Source organism: Carcharhinus amblyrhynchos, chromosome 4 (genome assembly GCF_965287045.1).
Source record: "Carcharhinus amblyrhynchos chromosome 4, sCarAmb.v2.hapA, whole genome shotgun sequence".
Taxonomy (NCBI): Eukaryota; Metazoa; Chordata; class Chondrichthyes; order Carcharhiniformes; family Carcharhinidae; genus Carcharhinus; species Carcharhinus amblyrhynchos.
In genome coordinates, this window is record NC_137327.1 from 71,242,807 (window position 1) to 71,258,401 (window position 15,595).

Consider the following 15,595-nt stretch of genomic DNA (forward strand, 5'->3'; position numbering starts at 1 on the left):
GTTATGGGGAGAGGGCGGGAATGTGGAACTGAGCCACGACAGATCAGCCATGATCTTTTTGAATGGCGGGGCAGGCTCGAAGGGCTGGATGGCCTACTCCTGCTCCTATTTCTTATGTTCTCATGTAACAGGAGGAAGTCCATCAGGATCGCAATATTTGACAGCCTGCATCTCCATCAGTTTGCGCAGTAATGCTTCCCGAGGGAATCTTCCTTCTACCTCATGATTTACAGCTATTACTGGAATGTCTCTTGTATTCTCTATAGTGGAGACAAAAGCAAAATATCTGTTCATTTCCTCCACCTATTATTACTCCTCATTATCCAATATTAACTCCCTATTCTCACTCTATCGAGGATCCACACTAACTTTACTTCTCTTTTCCTGTTTAAATACCTGCAGAAACTCTTGCTTTTCACTTTTACATTTCTAGCTAGCTTCTTTTCATTCTCCAATTCCTTTCTCTTGAGTAACCTTTTAGTCATTCTCTGCCATTCTTTATGTTCTGATCATTTTTCATTACAGTGTGGGAATATATTTATTCTGAATACCCTGGAATACCCTCGCTGATGACACAAAGGTCGGTGGTGTTGTGGATGGTCTGGCAGGATGTCAAAAATTGCAGCAGGACATAAATAGGATGCAGGACTGGGCGGAGAAGTGGCAGATGGACTTCAACGCGGATAAATGTGTAGTCATCCATTTTGGCAGAGCCAACAGGATGAACAAGTACACTATCAAGGGCAGGAGTCTTAGTAGTGTTGAAGAGAAGAAGGATCTTGGGGTCCGGGTCCACAGGACTCTTAAATCGCCCTCGCAGCTGGAGGATGTGGTCAAGAAGGCGTATGGTGTACTGGCCTTCATTAATCGAGGGATTGAGTTTAGGAGTCGGGAGATAATGCTGCAACTTTATAAGACCCTTGTCAGGCCTCATTTGGAGTACTGTGCGCAGTTCTGGTCGCCTCACTATAGGAAAGACGTAGAAGCTATTGAAAGGGTACAGAGGAGATTTACAAGGATGTTGCCTGGATTGGGAGGCATGCCTTATGAAGTTAGGTTGAGGGAGCTGGGACTCTTTTCCCTGGAGAGATGAAGGTTGAGAGGCGACCTGATAGAAGTTTATAAAATGTTGAGAGAAATAGATAGGGTGGATTCTCAGAGGCTATTTCCCCGGGTTGAAATGGTCGCTATGAGAGGACACAGATTTAAGGTGCGGGGAGGAAAGTGCAGAAGTGATGTTAGGGGTAAGTTTTTCACTCAGAGGGTGGTGAGTGAATGGAATCGGCTGCCGTCAGTGGTGGTGGAGGCAAACTCGCTGGGGTCTTTTAAAAGACTTCTGGATGAGTATATGGGGTTTAATGGGATTGGGGGTTATAGATAGGTCTATAGATTGGTAGGTGTTGATGTGATCGGCGCAACTCGTGGGCCGAAGGGCCTGTTTGTGCTGTAGTGTTCTATGTTCTATGAATGTCCTTTAACTGTCTGCCACTCCTTCTCTATTGATTACCCCCAGCTTAGGATCGCAGTTAACTTCAGCTAGTTCAACTTTCATGCCCACACATTTGACCTTACTTAAGTTCAAAATACTAGTCTTAAACCCACTCTTCTCCCTTTCAAACTCGATGTAAAATTCAACCATATTGTAGTTGTTACTATCAGAGGTGCCTTTACTCTGAGATCATAGATAAAGTAGTTTGGTACAACTGGAAAAACCAGGCTCAAAACTTAGTGAGATTGTGGAGATGTTACAGAGCCATTTCTTTCCTGGGTCATCGCCAATAGGTTCAGAATCCATCAATGTAACCAGCAAGAAAGGGGTTCAATCACAATATGTGTAGTTACTTTGAAGAAATTAGCTGAATTCTGTGAACTTGGAGATGTCTTGAATGACACCATTAGAGACAGGCTATTGTGTGGATTAAGAAGCAAAGCATCTAGAAAAGCCTGTTAACAGAAGCAACTTGGACCTAAAGAAGGCTTTATGCTCTCCATGGAACGAGCAGCTAATTAAGCTCAAACATTGAAGTCCATAAGGTACCAGCTGAAACCTGAGCACAGACACAGATTTGAAATTTCTATCAATTGCAAAAACTGGGCACACAGCAGCAGATTGCTGGAGTAAAGGTGCAAAGTGCTGGCATTGTGGCTAAAAGGGGAACATTGAACATACATGTTTGGAGAAAGAAACAAGTTTCCAACAACGATTATAAGAAACATGATCCAAATGAATCAAATGGAAAACCAAATAGAGGGGAGAGGAGCCATGTGATATGAAAAGGGAGTGAAAAGGGCCAGAGTCACACTCAGATGATGAGACATTGTTGAACGTATGGTCAATTAACAGTGCACCCTGCCGTTAGTGGGCCATTACTTTACTGAATGATCAACTGGTAAAAGTGGAGATGGTCACCAGAGTCACTGTTTTCTTGGTATTGAGAACCGCTTACCAAAAGAAACTATTACATGCTGCCTTGAAACCCTCAAAGATAATACTCAAAGCGTATACAGGGGCAGTGATCCGTTGTGGGGTTGTAAATGTTCAGCTGAATGGATAGATCACAGTTCCTGCACGTCATTAAGGGTAACTGGAAAGAATCAGGCTAAACTGGGCCAAGGTGAATCTCATGTCGGAGCCCAAAGCAAGCCCAACCTAAAGCCTGAAGTAGCAGCCGTGGCCAAGGCTCAGGTTAGCAGTGCTGGGACCACGGCAACAAAGGCAGAGCATACAGTAACAAATATGGTTCAGGATGCAGGCGCAAAGGAATTAAGACTTATATGGGAGATGCATATGAATGCTTGAACAAAATGAAGGTCAAAAATATACTGAAAGATGTAGTGAGGATAACCGGAATGTGTTTATGTGCTCGCTTTGTAAACTCATAACCACAGAGCAACAAGAAATCAAGGCGCACCTCGAAACTCCTTACCGTAAGGAAATCCTCAAGTTCAATGAAAAGAATATTCCATTTGGAAAAGGAGCTGCTGAGTTCCTTCATGCATTAAAAGTCAACAAGGATAAAAAGATTGCTGATCATAAACAATGGCAACAACAGGAGAAAAAGGAGCCAGCCCAGAAATTCATGAAGGATGTTTGGATGGGATTTGATCCACATGACTGAATGAAAAGAGTTGGAGTTGTTCAGAGTGCAGTTTGGAACACCAATATTCCTCCAAAATTCTACAATGTGCAGCAGCATCTGAAGCCAAGTGAACATACCAACAGCAAGAAGAATTACCATCACTTGACATTGCATAACAAACCAATCCTGAAGGCTAAATTTGAATTCTTACAGGGTGAGAATTCTTTTGAAAATTTGCAGGAGCAACAGCATCAATGAGGAAGTTTAAAAGTTGCATTCCAGCAACAAGACCTGAAACACAAGGGTGATTGCAGCAACAACACAATCCTGAGGGCAACATCTCACAGAGGCACACAACAATCTAAAGAAGGCACCACAAAGGCTGTGCCAGAAGACTCAGGAAAAAGGAGACTATGGTATACAGGCTGCAGAAGTAGCAGTTCACAACTGAAAAACAGATCAACAGCCTGATACAAGAGCAAAAGGAAGTACATCATCCAATAACCATGATTGCAACTACTACCCACCAACAGCCAATCAACATCATTAATCTGCTACCCTTATCTGGAGACTCGTATTTACTTGACAATGGAGGGTGCCTTCCAGAGTCCACCTTCTTGTAGCAGTGACTGTCTATGCAAATCTTGCCTGCAGCACCAGTCAGCATTGCTGCTCTGATGCCCTCAGCTAGACCTTTGCCTTCACTTAAAGACAGAGGGTATCTTCTGGGAACATTGACTGCACCTATGCAAATCTTACCTGCAACAGCCAATCAGCATCACTAGTCTCAGGCCCCACCTGCTGTCCATCATATGATGCAAATACTGGACATTATCTTTCCTGACTGGATGTGTTAAAACTCCTAACGTTTAGCTGGTGCTCTCTGAGATCCTTGTGATCTGTAAATAGAGAGTAAATATTTCCTGATCTTTCAGACATTAACCGCTGCCCCTCACCTACCACCCAAGTTACTTCTCAGCCTGTGAATAATGAAGTCCCCCCACAGTTTGACAGTGCCCTCCTGAGCAGACATCTCTCGACTGACATAAGTAAGATGCAGACATAATGATGGGCTTGATGAAATGAGGGTTTGCTGAAGCCCAAACTGACGGCCCTGGTTCTTGAGGCTCCTTCTCCTCTGTTGAAGGCTGAAGAAGAGGAAAGGTTAATGGAGGTACGTGAGCTATAGAATTGTTTAGGACACTCTTGTTACAAGTGCTGACACTGAGCAATGGCAAAGTATTGCAATGACAGGTTGTGTTAGAATTGAAGAGACACAATATGAAAAGCTTTTTGACAAACCTGGAGCTGGCTTGTCCCATCTGTTTTTCTGTTTCTCACTGTTTTCCCCGTGTGAGTGCCCAGTGATTCCAGAGCTTCCACCTCAGAAAGGGCGAGAGGACAGAGGCTTGTGGCTCCTCCCCGGTGTCACTTCTTTGTTTTTGGTTGACTTGGGTTTTCCCCTTTGAGAGAAAAGTAGAGAGTGTGAGTGGCAGTACTTTATTTACCATCAAATAAAGAACAGAACTAGTTTGAGGGATCATCCTTAATCAAGTTGTGAACAGGAGTAACAAGCTGGAAAATCCCTAATGGAGCTTTTTCCATCTTCACCAAGTCAGACTGAGGGAAGGAATGGGATGTGAAAAATGTTGTACTTCCCCCTCAATATCTCAGGGGGGCAGCACCTGATGTGGATCACAGAGAGAGCAAGCTGAGTGGAAATGGAAAATCTGGGTTTGTGTCTGATTCAGTTCAAATCATAGTTCAACTCTCATAACTATCTTACCTTAGCTCCATCACGAGGAAACTAAAATTCTTGAAGCATTTGAATTCCTAACTGATGGATGCCCTTATTCCCAGGGCCACATCCACAGAGACTGGGCCACAACTTTTGTGTGACACCTTCCCTCACAGACCAAAAACATCGTAATTCAGTGAGAAATCCCAGCGAGGTCACACTGCTGGGCAGGCGTGTAGTAACAGACATGTGCAGAGCTCATGGACTTTTGTATCACTAAGATTGAGACCATGTGATCAGCTGCACCTGTCACTTCTCATCCTTCTTCTCACCCATTAGGTTAAACATCCCTCTCTGGTCCAGAATGCACATTGTTGCCTAGTTTTCCTTCTATAGGAAGCCTTTTTGTGCTCAGCCTGTCAATGAGAAACACCTCCTGTTGTACCCACCAAACTGCTGACCACCCAACTTTCCATTCTGCTTCCTATGTTAGTTGACATTATTAATGGTTCTCTCTCTTCTCTCCCTATTATCGAGCTTGGGTATGGCTGATTGCACATGTTTCCACACTTAATTCCACGGTAGCCACACAGTCATATGCAATGGCTTCTCTTCCTTCTCCTGGACCATTACATCTGCTGTTTCTCAAGAATCGATCCTCAACCCCTTCTCATTCTCATCTACATACTGCCCCTCAGTTACATTATCCAAAATCAGATTGTTAGTTTCACACTGACAATATTAACATCAACCTCAACATTGCCTCTCAGATCCAATGCCATTTTAAATGATCAAACTATTTATCTGACATCCAGTCCTGGCTGAGCAGAAATCTCCATTTAAATATTGAGAAGACAGAAACCATCGACTTCAGTCTCCACTTCAAACTCTGTTCCTGAATGAATGACTCCATCACTCCCCATGACAACTGGCTGAGACCAAACAAGACTACTCACAATGGTGGGATCATAGACTCCTGCAGAGCAGAAGGAGGCCATTCAGCCCATTTGAGTCTGCGCTGACCATAATCCCACCCAGATCCTATCCTCATAACAATATGCATTTAACCTAGCTAGTCCCCCTGACACTAAGGGGCAATTTAGCATGGCCAATTCAGTTAACCTACACATCTTTGGACAGTGGGAGGATATCGGAGCACCCAGAGGAAACCCACACAGACATGGGGAGAACATGAAAACTCCACACAGACAGTGCCCAAGCTGGAATTGAACCCGGGTCCCTGGCGCTGTGAGACAGCAGTGCTAAGCATTGTGCCACCCCACTTGAGCAAGACCTGAAATTCCTGTCCAAGGTCAACGGACATTTCCATTGTCCGCTTCTCACCTGCTCCAAATCTGTGATGAGTGAGGTGGTAGAATTCTGGCGTATAGCTTTTCAAGATGAGTTTTCAATAACAGATCTATGAAATCGTTGGGACATCCTACTTCCACCTCTGTGTTGTTGCTCGACTTCATTCCTGCCTTAGCTTTTCTGATACTAAAGAGTTTATTTGATTTTATTACTTCTCTACTTAGTGACTCCTGGCTGGCCTCGTGTGTTGTAAATTAAAATCATCCAAAGCTCTGATGCCAATGTCCTATCTCACACCAAGTCCCCTTCCCCTTTCAGCTTGAACTTGCTGACCCACCCTGGCTTCTGGTAATAGTATCGATTTTAAAATTCTCCTCCCTGCTTTCAGCCTCCCTAGGTGGTGATCTCCTTCTACTCCATAATCCTGCAAAATATATATGCTTATTTAATTCTATCCTCTTGGGCATCCCCAATTTTTATTCTTTCACCCTGCCTTCAGTTGGCTAGATCCTAAACCCTGGAATTCCATAACCTCTCCACCTTGCTGCTTCTACTTCCTTCTTGGAGTCACTGCTTAAAACTTTAATCAGAGTCAATTTCTTTTAAAAATGACACTCCTAAGCCTAATAAGCTTTCTAAGTACAAGTTACTATTGTCGTATAGTGCCTTTTGACATACTATTATGTAAATACGCTATAAAAATCACAACTCCTCAGATACTGAAACAGTTCATGTCTAAATGCAGCAAGACCAGCATGATATCCAGGCTTGGGTTGACAAGTGGCAAATAACATTTGCTCCTGGCAATGACGATCTTCAACAAAAGAGAATCTAACTATCTCCCTTTGACATTCAATAGCATTACCATCACTCAATACCCCATTATCAACTTCAAGGGGCTTACCATTGACAGATCTGAGGTTTGCAATTCCGAGCTGAGTAACTCACCTCCTGAATCCCCAAAGTCTGTCCACCACCTATAAGGCACAAGTCAGGAGTGTGATGGAATACTCTCCACTTTCCCAGATGCGCGCAGATCCAACAACACTCAAAGCTCAATGGATCCAGAACAAAGAACACGCTTGATTATTCCCTTTTCATCACCTTAAGCATCCATTCCTTCCATCAGTGGTGAACAGTGACAGCATTGTGTGCCATCTGCAAGATGCACTGCAGGGACTTGCCAGGACTCTTATGACAACACCTTCCAAACTTGTGATCACTGCATCACAGAATTCTTACAGTCCAGAAGAAGCTGATTCAACCCATCGAGTCTACACCGACTGTATGACAGAGCATTTTACTCAAGCCCTATCCCTGTAACCCCATGTATTTATTTGTCCCACTACTCCCCCTAACCTACACATCTTGTAACACTAAGGGGCAATTTAGCATGGCCAATCCACCTAATCTGTACGTCTTTGGACTATGGGAGGAAACCCATACATATATGGAGAGAATGTAAACATTCCACACAGTCACTGAAGGCTGGAATTGAATCTGTGTCCCTAGTACTGTGTGACAGCAGTGTGCCACCATGCCACTCTTAACCATCTAGAAGGACAAGGGCAGCAGACATGTGGGAACACCACCACCTCAAAGTTCCCCTCCAAACCACTCAACATACTGATGTGGAAATATATCACTGTCCCTTCACTGTTGCTGGGTCAAAATCTGGAACCGTCTCCCTAACAGCACTGTAACAGTACCCTACATCACAGGGACTGCAGCAGTTCAAGAAGGCAGCTCACCACCACCTGCTCAAGAGCAGTTAGAGAGAGGCAATCAATGCTAGCCTTGCCAGTGACATCCACATCCCATGACTGAATAAAAAAAACTGTTGTTATTGCAACCACAGCGAAAATTCTCGACCTAATTAGTTTCAGTCACAGGGAGATTATTCTGATGATGTTGATTGAATCTCATTCAGAGGTTTTCTGTATAACGCCTGATGTTTCTTGCAGATTCACTTTTCCACTTGGACATTATTAAAGTATTGTTTGATTGACTGGTACAATGTGTTCTGAGCTGGATTGACAAAATTTTCAAAAAGACAGCCCGAGCTTTCAGGTTCAGATCACAGAATCAGTTCAATACAGAATTGGTGATTTTGATTAGCAGCTGGATCCGGGAGCTGGGAGAAGGAGCAGATCAGTGATTGGCTGTGGTCATTTTAACATGACGTGGAGATGACTACCATCGACACCGCAAACTGGCGGCTCCAAGTGGAGAGGATCTCCAAGAAGATCGCGCATATCGACAAGACATCAAGTTTCTACACTTTAACTTGGTGTTGTGAGACTTCTCGCATCATTTTAACAGACAGGGTAAATGAGTAGGAGTTTGCATTGGGCTCCCTTCACCCGTCAGCATACAGCAATGATGGGCAACTTAGGCTCGTGAGTGGGCCACATGAGTGGCCCCTCCTTCACCTCAGTGGGCCACAAGATTGAAATTAGGCTAGTTCACTACTCATCACAAAGAAAACAAAGAAAAACAAAGAACAAAATCAGCCCGGGAAACAGGCCCTTCGGCCCAACGAGCCCACGCCGCCATCTCAACACCACCAGTCCCCCTCTCCGCCCACGACCCCTGTCTAATGTTTTATGGCCATCCAGATTGAGGGAATCTGATTTCGGGACAATTTATCCCTGCCAATCAGCCTAACAGCAAATCTTTGGGGTGTGGGTGGAAACCGGAGCACCCGGAGAAAACCCACGCAAGCACGGGGAGAATGCGCAAACTCCCACAGACACCGGCCCAAATCCACGTGTCTGCACAGCAATCAGCGATAGTCACTGAGCTGTCATCTTGCCCAGTATCTTGTCCAGTTTAGGCACACACTAACGACATGAAGCACTAGGCCAATCTCGAACAACCAAGAGCAGCCCCAGTAAATAAAATCACGCCATAGATAAAATCAAATACATTTAATATACAGCAAATATTTCATAATGAACAATAGAAAATGCTTTATCATTTATTTCCTAATAGAACTATCAACTTCAAATGGTAAAAGCAGAAGTAATATTGACACTTTGGACACAGAGGGAGAGCTGGGCTCTCACAGTCACTGCTGCCAGCACTCAGCACACACCTCACTTGCCCTTGTTTTATACATATATTAATTCAGTCATAATGGTAGGAAGAAAGCTTTGCAGATAGAAATCAGTGGAATGTGGCAACCCTGCACATGGGCAACAGGCAATAATTGTTTTTGAAATGTTTTACTCAATTCTCAATGTTGTAAAGCCAATGCTCAGCAGACTAGGCAAATCCAAATCCATTCCTTGCTTGCTCCAAAAACCAAATTCAAATTCCTATTGAATCCAATTCATGGAACCCACAAGAGAGACAAACAAGATCCAAGCTGACAAGATAAGGCATTGCACTTCATCCTGGACTTGTTCCAACGTTTGAGCTTAGCCAAAAGGTCCGGAAGCGGCAGTCAAAGAAATGTCTGGTGGGCCTCACTCAGAACCCTGCTAAGTCGCGGATGGCCCCAGGTTGCCCACCATTGCTTTACAGTCTGCACGTAACAGAGCCTAGGTGTTACTCACTGACCATATGACTGGGTTCAGACAGAGAGAAAAGAAAACTATTTCCAAGGATTAATTTAATGATGGAAAAACCTGAAAGAGAGACATTTCCTTTTTAGAATAAGCACCCTGATGGATTGCAAAGTATATAAATGTTGCCAACCCAGGTATTGGCGACAATGCACAACTATCAGGAGCACATCACCCTCCCTCTACAACAGGATACGTGACTATTGATCACATCGACCCGCCCCATCCACCCCACACTCGGAATCTCACTAAGTGATCCGGACACCCAAAGAGTTTGAAATCGTTATGAAAGTGTTTTTTTTTCCTCGATTAACTCTTGCTTTCGGGGTTTTAGTTTAGTGCGGAAGGGTCATTTGCACTGGTTGTCTCCTGATTAGGATTCTGCAGCACTCCATATTGTATCTGAGAAGACAGTACCAGCCACTTCCTGGTTTGATTATTTCACACGTAAAGTCAAAGAATCCGCTCCGTGAATAGTTTACTTTTCAGAAAGAATGTGTTCAGAATCTGCAGAGAGAAAGAAGATAGAGCGAGCTTGAGAAATCCCTTCTAACCATTTTTAAATTATTTTGAATTGTATTTTTAAACTTGTTGAATTTGATTCACTCTCGTCACTTAGTTAACTTCACGAAGTTTGATTTCTTGCTCCTTACCCGCATTGTTTCCCTGGAGGGAGAAGAGTGAAACTAAGTGAAATTCTCACAGTTAATTTCTGACTGCTCCCATTGCTTCCGTGTCTCTTTGACATTAGGAGTAAGGACTGTCGTGACATTGAACAGAGCTTTCAATGGTCATGTCAGTTTGCTGTACGATATCCAATGAAATCGGGAGCTCACTTGTTGCTGGGAGGGGGGAACGGAGGGAGGTGGCTGCTTTTACAATCCTGACTCAGGGTCAAAGAAATTTCCGACTCCCGCTCAATGTTTGGAAACAAATCGTGAGACTGATATTGAGATATACATTCCGATTATGAATTACTTTCAAATAAGTGCCACTCTTCAGCGAAGGATTTGGATTTTAAAATGCCCTTTCCACGGTGTTAACTGTGGTTTAGCATGTAGCACCTTCCCATCTGAATCACAAGGTTCCGGAAGTTGTATCCTCACTCCAGGGCTTGAGCGTAGAATCCACCCTCCAGTGCAGTAGTGAGGAAGTTTTGCATTGTCAGGGGTGACTTACATCGGATGAGACAATAAACTCATCTTCCTGTTTGAGTGGATGTCAAAGATCCCATGGGATTGTGCTGAAGAAGAGCAGGAAAGTCCCTCTCCCCATGTTCTGGGCAATATTTATCCCTCAATCAACAGAAAAACTAACTATTAATATCATTGTTCTTGGGGGGTGGGGGGGGGGCGGGTGGAGGTCGTTGTGAGCCAATCAGCTGCCTTGTTCAAGGATATAATTGGCTGGAAAACACTTTTGAGTTATCGTGGGTCCTGAAAGTTGCAATATAAATATAAAACTCTTTCTGCTTCATTTCCATCTAACTAAAATTGCATAACATTTCACACTGCAAAAATAGATCATTTAACTGGTGTTCATGCTCCACACTAACCATCTTCCACCTTTCTCAGCCAGCTCCATCACTATTTACTTTGTCCCGATTATGGGGAAAAAGACGGAATCCTACCAGGAAATATTAGACTTTAAATAACACCTGAATTTTTTTTTAAGTGGATACACAATCCCAAAGATGACTGACAAAGACAAACTCTGCCTGTATTGCTGCAGAGTAATTCTCTTCTAGGCAATCAAACCCCATTCTGTTACTGGACAAGATATGTCTAAATCACCCCGACACACTAATGGCCATCTCCGGTACAGCCAAACAGACATAATGGCTATCTCATCAAGGGATTTCCTGTGGAATGCCCAAACTTCTTTTTTTGTGGATTCGCTTTCCCACTTTTTGTTTTTATTCCAATTCAATCAAATCAAGTCCAACTCAGAGTCTCAACAAGTTGAGACATTCCCAATCCAAGGTGACAAGACAGGGATCTCACCTCCTGTCTTGGGCTTGATCTACATGATCCAAGCTGATTGGAGTAGGCATAGCTCCTCTTCCAAGGCTTGATCTCATTTGCATCTTAGCCAAAAGGTTGAGATGTTGCTTTTAAAAATGGCTTCAAATGAAGCTAAAATGTAACCTAATGACTTCAACCAAGCACACATGTCGATACTATTACACTTGATTTTAGCCAACAATCCAAAAAGAAAAACATTTCTCTAGGAAAATACTACAGAAATGATCCCTAAGAGGAAACTTGGAATACACAAAGATGGATTCAAAACCATTGAAAGCTGCCCCAGGTTCACTGTTTGCTCTATGTGAAGAAGTGCTGGATGTTTTGAGGGAAAAGAGCCAGTAAGCAGACACACAATGCCCCAGCAAATAGCCATTTTGCAGATTTCTCTCTCTCTCTCTCCTGCCCACCACAGCATAAAACACCCACAAAAATTCGAAATCACCCCATCACATCAGCTCTAGGAGCCCCCTCATCCCACCCACCCGAACAGGCACACACAGGTAATGAAAGTGTAAAGGCAAGGGAGGACAACAAACCACCCTTCAGCCAACAGCTACCCACAAACATCCCTCTCAGGAAACCTCAGGACTATTTTTTCCCACCACCTGACCTCTTGCCCTGTCCCAATATCTCACCGACTACTCAGTACTACCCAGTACTACGACTACCCAGTAACCCAACCTCGAACAGAACCATCCCCCCATCTACACCTACCCCCCACCATGAAAAACAGAATTTGACTCAGCGACAAACACAAAACCTCCCCAGCCAGGAAACCCCCAAAAACAAGTCTCCAGCACACACACCACTTGGACATCCATCCCAGCGCCCAGAAACACGTAAATCCCCAACTTAGCAACCCCCCTCCACCTAACACACATGACCTCAACAACCAACTCCCCCAACCATCTAAAATACAACAGAAGCAGACCACCACCCTGTTTTACTTTGTTTTATCTCCCCCCCCACCTAACTCCTCCTCTCTGCGACATGGGCGTACCCCTCCCCCCATTCACCATCCCACATAAGAAGAAACAAACATGAATAATAATATATAATTTTTAAGAAGGAAAAGGCCCGGGAAGCAAGAGGACAACAAGCCACAAGATAAGGCCAAGGCATCACAAAAAAGTGGCAGGGCATGAAGAAAAGAGGACATGTCCTCTCGGTCTGACCACAAAAATCTCTTCCTGATGTTTGGAACTCAGCCCAGTCCATAAAAAAAATCAAGGCAGAAAAGAGAACTGGGAATCTTCACTGTCAAACGACAGAACACTGCAATTGCAGAACCACCTATTCACTCGGTGAAGTCAACTCTGCTGGAATCTTGAATCATATTGGCTGCAGTTCTTCATCATCTCCTACTCATGGATCAAAAGCTGTTCTGTATACCTTTCTTTTTTTTTGCTTACTTTGAACTGAGTTCTCCTTTTCACGCTGAATGTAAATGCATGTATTTTAGCATTTTCTTGCCTTTTGTAATTAATAAACTCAATCTTTACCACAAGAAAACCTGGTTAAATGTGCTCCTTTTAAAACATAGCTATTGGGTCTGGGAAAAGATATCCATGAAAAGGGATCCTTTTCAGTTTAAATGTTGTAACCAACAAAGGGGGTGAGTCAGATAAAGACGGTGGGGGGAAGTTCATCCCTCCTCACTGGGTTTGTAACAATTTGGGGCTATCCCAGCCAGATGATAACAAATTGAAGGGTCTCTTTAGGATCAAGAACTTTGGGGACCTTCATCTGGTGGGTGGTTGTAGCACCCTCTATTTTCATTCACACCTACTTAACTAACTTCCCTGAAACACATAATTACTTTCTTTCTGAATCTCTCTGTCACTGGGAGTTCCACATTCTCTGTTCTCAGCTCTCACCTTTCTGCAGTGTAACACGTTGAATCCTGTATGGAAATCACAGTAGTTTTTCCGGTGAATTCTCACCAAGAACGGGTGACAGAAGCTCTCATTGTCTGATTTGTGAAAAGTTCATTCTGGAGGTTGCATTGTGAGTAATTAAACTCTAGCTGGGGTTGTCTGGATGTTCACGCCCCACTACCACTGCCAGCAAGAATGGAGAATTTGGTGCTCAACCAAATCTCCATTCACAACAGCAGAACTGGAGAATCCTAACTGTGGGTGAGGTCAGAGAATCCTGGCCTCCATGTCTGCAGCAACAGCGTGAACTGAAGCTCATCCAAATCTCCACTGCCCATAACATAATTCACAGCAAAATCCTGGTCACCCATTGGACCTCTCCCAGGATACATGTATCATCAAGGCAATTTGCTGGAAATATTGGGAGAACCCCATTTCAGGATGTTGACAGTGTGAAATGAGTTTGGACGACTCCATAATTAAACAATCAAAACCCACTTTATTGGACAGACTTTATTGGACAACCTAGATGAGAATACAAGTAAGTCCTCTATCACCAGCGTGAGGGGCTAGAGCCTCACCTGTCAAGGTTGTTCCTAATTTCACCTGACAAAAGAATTAAGCCTTTCTCCTTATATCTCCCTTGAAATAAACTGACTTGTAATGTTCCTTTCATTGTCACATAGCAATTCAGATGACAAATGGTTTTGGGATAAAAACTACTGAAGTTGGGGTGTACCATGGTGAATCAATGGTTGCTTTCAAAGCTGGTGAATCATTTCACAATTATTATCTACATTACACACGCACTAAGGCTTAAATTTTCCCATCCGACTTGCTGTGCATCATGGGTAGGATGGACAATTTGACGAACCAGCAAAAGGTCTGTTGATTTTTGTGGAAATTTCCAGTCACAATGCAGATGGAAGTGGAAAATCTAATGATGTAATCAGAACATAACAACATGTCCTGTTTTGTTTTTAGCTGCCCATTATAATTCCCAATATCATGCATATAATCTCTTTGCTTTTTCACATTGGATGCTAAGTATCCCATAATGGCAAATGAGTACACCAAATCATTCAGCAGTCATAGTATTCTAGTCCATCTGTCACTGTTCACAGAATGAATGGATGACCTGTAAGGAAGAGTGTGAAAATTTGCTTTTTAATACACTTAGTCAATGATGAAAATGAAATTATTTTGAATACATTAAAGTTCTTTAAGGATGTAACAAGCAAGGTGGATAAAGGAGAACCGATAGATGTGTTGTATTTGGATTTCCAAAGTATATTCATTAAGATGCCACATAAACAGTTACTACAGCAGAACTCATGGTGTTGGAATAATATATTAATGTAGGTTGGTTAATTAACAGGCAACTAAAGGTTGGATGGTGCTCATCTTTACAAACAGCTTTACAAACTGCTGAACCTAAATTTGATGACTTGTATGAAGGGCTTATGAGTATTGTAGCTAAAATTGCTGATGATACAAAGACAGGTAGGAAAACCAGCTGTAAGAAGAATAAAAGGAGAATGCAAAGGGATTTAGGAAGATTACATGAGTGGCAAAAAACAGACAGATGGAGAATAATGTGTGAAAATGTGGGATTGCAAATTATGGTGTCTGGGAACCATAGAATCCCGACAGTGCAGGACTCCATTTGAACCATCACATCTGCATCAATTCTCCAAAATAGCACTCTACCTAGGCCTACACCCCCACCCTATCCTCGTAACCCTACGCATTAATCACTGCCAGTCGACATAACCTGCATATCATTGGACACTAAGGGAAGAATAGAGAGATTGCAGAATGCTGCAGTACAAAGGGATTTGGATAGCCTCATACATGAATCACTGAAGGTTAGCACACAGGTACAACACAAAATAGATAAAGTCAAATTCGGGGATATATTGCAAGGGACATGGAGCATAAAAGTAGGGAATCTGTCAATAACTGTGCAGAGCATTGGTGAGAGAACACCTGG